Genomic DNA, 6,090 nt, shown 5'->3' with positions numbered 1-6,090 from the left:
CGCAGGACAGAAGAGAGGGTGCGCGGCCGTGAGGAAGCCCTGGCCTTCCGCCCTCCCACCCCAAGAAACTCCAGAGCCGGAGCGGGGAGCGAGGCTCGGCCGCCGCTGCGCACACACTCGGCGTCCGCCGGCGCGCACCCGGCCACTTCTCCGGGCTGTCTCGGAGAAAAACGTGTGTGCACCTGCCCAGCCCCGGCCCCCAGGCGAACTGCCCTGACGCCGATGGCGGGGGCTTGTTTGGTTTGGCGAGATTTTCCCCCTCAGTGTCCAACTCTTACCGCTGCCAGGAAAGGGTGGGTTGCCAAGTAGGACGGCGGGCAGAGGGCTCCTTCAGGTTTCTGCGCTGGAATCACAAGCCGAGAGGCATCGCTGCCTGGCGTCGGTGTAGGGAGAAGCCACTGGAATGGGCAGCAGCAGCGGGCGGAGCCGGGGGACTTGTTTGCTGAGGCTTTCGGCTTTCGCGTTGTTGTGTTCAAAAGTTTGTAGACGCACGGAACTAGAAGGGAGCGCGATGTGGAGAGCAGGAAGGGGGCGAGGAGCGAGAGAGAAGAAAGAGGAGGCGACTAGCTAAGGGGAGGGGGGAGCAAAGTGGCCGAAAGTCCACTGGGAGACGAGAGCGGGGCGAAGAAGGGGAAGATGGAAAGTCCAAGGGGAAGGAGAGGGAGGAGAAGGAAAGGCCGGCGAGCTCGGCCGGCCCGGTGGAGCCCCCGGGCCAGGCAGCTGGAGGCTGGGCAGCAGCAGCGCCTGATCTGCTCTGAGGCCCTTCTGGCTGCGTCTGGAGATGCGGCTGCTGCTGGTGCTGCCGGTGGTTGCAGAAGTGACCGGCCTTCCGCTGGTGTTTATATATGCAGTTAGCAAGAGTCTACCCGAGCATGGTCTTAGGAGCGTCCTCTTTGTCAACATCTGCCTGCCTATTGTCTTTAAGTACAGAATATTTTGTTGCACCGCTGCGCTCCGATTTTTATTCATGAAATGACTTCCCTTTTTTTTTTTCAGTCACGTAATGATCGGGTATCAGAAAAAAGACGTCAGCATCCTAGTCCCTCAAGGAATGTATTAACTATTCTGTGCCATCCTCCAGGATGATAAGATCCGGAGTCATCGACTTCTCATAAACACCTTTCACTCAGACAATCCAATTTTTAGGAAGTCCAGTTATTTTGATGGTTTCCAATTTCACCCATTTATCAAGGGCAGGTAAAGAATTTGTTTCCAGAATGGTAAAAAGTCATCCTTTTTAACCACATCCACCCTGTTTCTCTTTACTTTTTCATCAAGCCCCACCACTGAGAGCTGTGGCCTCTGGACTCAAGCACCATGGAGCTCTCCTATTAATAAATTTAATTTGGATCTCCTAATTTCTTGCGTATGTTCTTTCAGATGGACAATTAAACGTGGAAGTCGTTTTGTTTTTAGAGGGAGGCCTTGAAAGATTTTCAGTAAATCTCTTGCGAGTCTAGCTGTCCCTGACAGTCTGGAAAGGAGTACATCGATTAGGGCTCTGTCAGGAGCTGGGCCTGTGGAGCTGTCCCTGTTCTGGGTGCTGAACCGCCTGGGCGCAGATGCTGCAGGCATGTTAAATTGTCACCGGTTTAATTTTCACCAGAGCCTCTAAATCTGAAGATTTGGCAGTGGTGCTGTTAGTGTGACAATTCGTTGTCTAAATCACCCCTCTTTTCCAATCTATCCCCCTCCCAGTGTCTACAAAGGCCCTCCAGTCTCCATACTTGCTTTAGACCTCACTAAAAGGCACTCTGTCCTTTTAGTCCTGGTGTTTGGATCTCCAGATCTCCTGTTTGTACAACCTCACACTTTCTGTGCCTCTTACTGATTTTAAAACTCGAAACTGGGACATTATGTTTTCCACGAGAATTGAAATTGTAAGAATTGGGGGGTGAGAAATGGGCTTTTTACACTTTCTTTACAAGTTAAATTCTGTTTGGGGAAATATAGGCAGACTGGGAACGCAGGATCCCCAGTACAAGTTCCTTTGCTGAGGGTTCCTAACGGGAATCCCTCCCTTGGGAATGACTAAATTATTTTAACTGAAAATGACGTGGGAAGGAGAAAGCAATGGGGGAGGACCTTATCTGCCCTAAACCTTACAAGTCTCCAAGTAATTTCTAAAAGAGTTATAAATAGGTACTCCAGTAAAAGATCTTGGGTCTGTTTCTTCTAAAAAGGAAATAGACTCATCAATAACCATTAGCATACATTTTAATTATTGGATCTCACACAAAAATTAGAAGGAATGTCAATTAACTGAGAGTGTTTCCTGTTACTATGATTTGGATCTAGCACTTCAATAAGCAATGTTCGTTCTGAATAATTTTTCCAAGCCCCATTTCTCTTTCCCAATGGCTTTCCCGCTCTTTGAGATGAAATACTTCCTGCAAGAAGGAAACGTTTTGCTAATTCTGTGAAGGACCCCAGACTGCCTGCCACTTCTTAGTTTCTCACTCGCCTGCCCTCAGTAATGCTCCAAACCACAGCGACAGGAAGTGTACATCTTTGTCTCTGCTGCACATGTCTGCAGATCTATGTTGCAGTGTTTACACGGGTGTGTTGTGTGTTCCTGTTCGGCTGTGCCTCTGCGCACACACAAAGAGCCTGCAGTGAACTGGACCAGACCGGCAAGCTGAGACGCCTTTCTTACTAAAGCGCCCAAAGCTATTACCTGCTGTGGCTTTCCTGTCTTCCGCCTCTCGTCAAAGGTGAACCCCATTAAAAATCCTCTTTCCTCCCACACGAATTCCGAAGAGAGTCAACCCTAGAGAATTATTTGAAAATTTCCAAGACTCCTTCTGAATTCACCCTCAACTTGAGTAAAGGGAGCCACCATGTGGGGAGTTTGTTGACTTCACAGCCTATTAAAGGGGAAAAGCACAAGCCCTAGTGACTGCCTGGGGGAGAAGCTGGTGGCTCCCAGGCCCCCCGAAGCGGGTACTGTTCCCCTGGCTGACAAAGGCTGTGCTACTTGCTCTTCTGGGCTCAGGTATTCTCAAGGCTCCAAAGTCACCAGCCTTGAAGCTGGACCCCACTCACTGGAGTAAAAGACTATGTAGAGAACTTGAGGTTTTCCTCGGTCCCTGAACTCCAGAACACCAAGACCTATCCTGTCCCCTGGCACAATCTGGAGACCATCCCAACCCTGCCCCATAGCTGCCTCTGGGCCTCAGCTCCCAGCAGGATCAGCCCACGGAGGTTTCTCCTTGCCACCACCTGGTGGAGAGGCTCTTTCCTAGTCTTGAAAGTTCTGGCCCGAAGTTAGGGGGTCCAGGAGAGATGGGAGCTGTGAGAAAAGAGGCGCTAGGAGCTGAGCATTGGCTAAGGGAGCCCAGAACTGGGGAGTCTGAGGCCCCCCCCACCCTGCCTCACTAAACCTCCTAGGAAAAGGAGAGTGCGGGCCCTTTCTGCTTTCTTTTGGGCAGAGAGTGAAGTCTCAGGATCCAAAACTACACACGCACACTCCCCCTCCAAAAGACAAATTTGCTTCTAATCTGGGGAGACTCAAGTCTTTCGCTGACTGACGCTGCCTGGGGGGGGGGCTGAGTCTGGGTGCCCCCAGGGCAGCAAAGGGGGAATGATCTGTGTACCCGAAACACCAGGCTTAAGCCCGCATCAACTGGATGAGTAGCTTCAGGGAGAAGAGGACCAGAGGACCCAGTAGGAAACCACAGCCAGGCACTTGTTAATTTGTGCCTTAAAGAGTAGGGTGGAGTCTGGGTCTCAAAGCACCTTTCTGAAGAGAAGAGGCCAGAGGAGGAGGGAGAGGAGGATGGGGAGAGGCAAAACAAGGAGAAAGAGCCTTCTAAATTTACTTTGTTCTTGCCTAGCTTCTCTCCCAAAGGGATTTTTCCATCCTCCTATGCTGACCTCCAGGTCACCTGTATATAATTTTTTAAAAGATGTATGGGTGAGTGGATGGGGTTAGAATTTTCTATTTTCAGATAACACAAAAGAATTTCAAGTCTTCTTTCCAACACCCCCAGTCCTTCGCCCCAACCTTTGCAAGAGGCCTTCCCAGGCAGGCAAAATTTCCCTCCAGACCACCAGAGCAAAGACTGTTGCTGGCTGGAATCATATTCCATTAGAAAAGTTAGAGGAACCAGGGAGACCTTTGGATTGGGAGGTCCGCGTTCCCCTGAGTCAGAGTGACAGAAGCCGCCTGGGGTAAAACCCTGACTTACCAGTAAGAGGTTGTCAGAAATATTTGTTGGAAATCATGAAAACCCTTGACTTTCAAGTCCCTAATGCCTCACCTCCTTTTATTCCATTAGTCTTTCCGATGTGAAAACAATTCTTGATGGGAAGTGGTGAATGCTAACTAAAAGTCAAATACCACTTCCTTGAATTGTTTTTCCCAATACATTTGCCTTTCTGATATTCAGACCTTGAGCCTTGGATGAACACTTGATTCAAAGAAATCTTTAGCCTTGGAAGACGTATATTTTTGTGTTCAGATAGGAGAAATACGTCTAGAATATTTCCTGCGAGTTGGAATTTACAGGTGGATTCGCTGTGCTAGCAAATGCTATGGCAGTTGTATTGTGTTGTCTCTCCCAGGATCCCACTCTCTGAAGCATCTCCAATCAGAAAAGCTACAGCTACATGGGAATCTCCATCTGCTCCTTCCTTGCAAATCAGCGGTGAGTTGTGTGATTTGGGGCCATTAAGCGGATCTGTGAAATGGAACACTCATGAGCAGATTTCCACTGCACTCCTCTGACCATGGTTTCCACATATCAGCTTCCCTTTTCTTGGCTATTCAGGGTTCACGTTGCCCTTTACCACCACTATCTCCATGTGCCACCCCATCAGATTTTTTAAACCATATAAAAGCACAGGTATAGCCTGGCGCTGCGGCGCACGCCTGTAATCCCAGCACTTGTGAGGCTGAAGCAGGAGGATCACTGAGGTCAAGGCCAGCCTGGGCTACATAGTGAGACCCTGTCTCCAAAAAAACAAACAAAAAGGACAGATTTGCATAAAGCATTCTCAACTATTCCTAATGTAACTCATACTAAATCAAGACTGGAAAAATCAGGAAGTGTGATTCTGTTCAGTACCAGCTCAGCTGATCCTCTTTGGTGAGCAAGCTCACCAAGCAGCATCATCCTTACCTCAGGACAACAAAAATAAATTATAACTCTGTATTCAGTTTCACTCTAAACTTTTCCTCTTCTGACTCTTCCAGAAATTGTGATGACTAATGGCTCACTTCATCCCGGCGACACCTGTAGGGAAACCCAAATGTTCTGCCCTGGAGCATCGCGCCACCGCTGACTGGACCGCCTGCCTCATGCGCTCCTGAACTCACCCTGAAGTAACGAGGGATGATGGATCCGGCATGTGTCACGGCTGCTCTGACCTTCAGAATGCACTGCCTCACCACCGCTCTGAAAACAAGCAGGAGAGGAAAGCCAGAAAGCCATCCAAACCACGAGAGCAGAGCAGCTCCCTCTGATCCGAGCCCAGAGCTGCCTATTCACAGGGCCAAGGGATTTTCTCGGTTGTTTGCAGATACAAAACAGACATCCAAGAAACAAACACCAGGATGTAAACTGTGCCAGGCTTTGGGTGATTTCAAGCAGCACATACATGTGAGTCCTCCAAAGCCTAATTTTCCAAATGTCAGCTTACTTGTGAATAAAATATATATTTTAAACTTCACTGCCTGGCATCTGCCGAATTCTACGGACAGAAGTTCCAGAACATCTCTTCTTAACGTCCTCTCAGTTCAGTCTAAATCCTCTGCTCCTGGAGGGCTTAAATGAAGGAGGAAAAGCTTACAGAATTTCCAGGAAATCCCATATCCTGAATGTGTTTCTGAGACAGCTGTGGAAAATGTTGAAAGAGGGATGCCTGTGTAAAATAAAACGAGGTTTTTATGTGCAGATCAGAAGAAGATTTTGCTCCATGAATTCATATCAGCCCAAATCTCTGCCCTCTGGGCTCAGTCTGTATTTACAATACTTTTGTTTTTCACTGTCCCTCTTACTAGCTCTGCCCCTAGCCGCCTCAATGTGGGGATTGAACCTAGGATCTCCACTTGCCAGGCCAGCATTTATACCTGAGCTGTAAACTCAT

General features: G+C 48.8%; 1 long non-coding RNA gene across 1 annotated transcript; it reads left to right on the top strand.

Annotated features, from left to right (window-relative positions):
• Window positions 1-710: 710 nt before the first annotated feature.
• On the top strand, window positions 711-5,751 carry LOC104872442. Its single transcript, XR_783179.2, has 3 exons — window positions 711-2,714; window positions 4,567-4,649; window positions 5,198-5,751. It is a non-coding gene; the product is annotated as an uncharacterized LOC104872442 (long non-coding RNA).
• The last annotated feature ends 339 nt before the right edge of the window (window positions 5,752-6,090 follow it).

This window comes from Fukomys damarensis, unplaced genomic scaffold (genome assembly GCF_012274545.1).
Source record: "Fukomys damarensis isolate Sample0158 unplaced genomic scaffold, DMR_v1.0_HiC HiC_scaffold_30, whole genome shotgun sequence".
Classification (NCBI taxonomy): Eukaryota; Metazoa; Chordata; class Mammalia; order Rodentia; family Bathyergidae; genus Fukomys; species Fukomys damarensis.
This window is presented reverse-complemented; position numbering and strand designations above follow the sequence as displayed.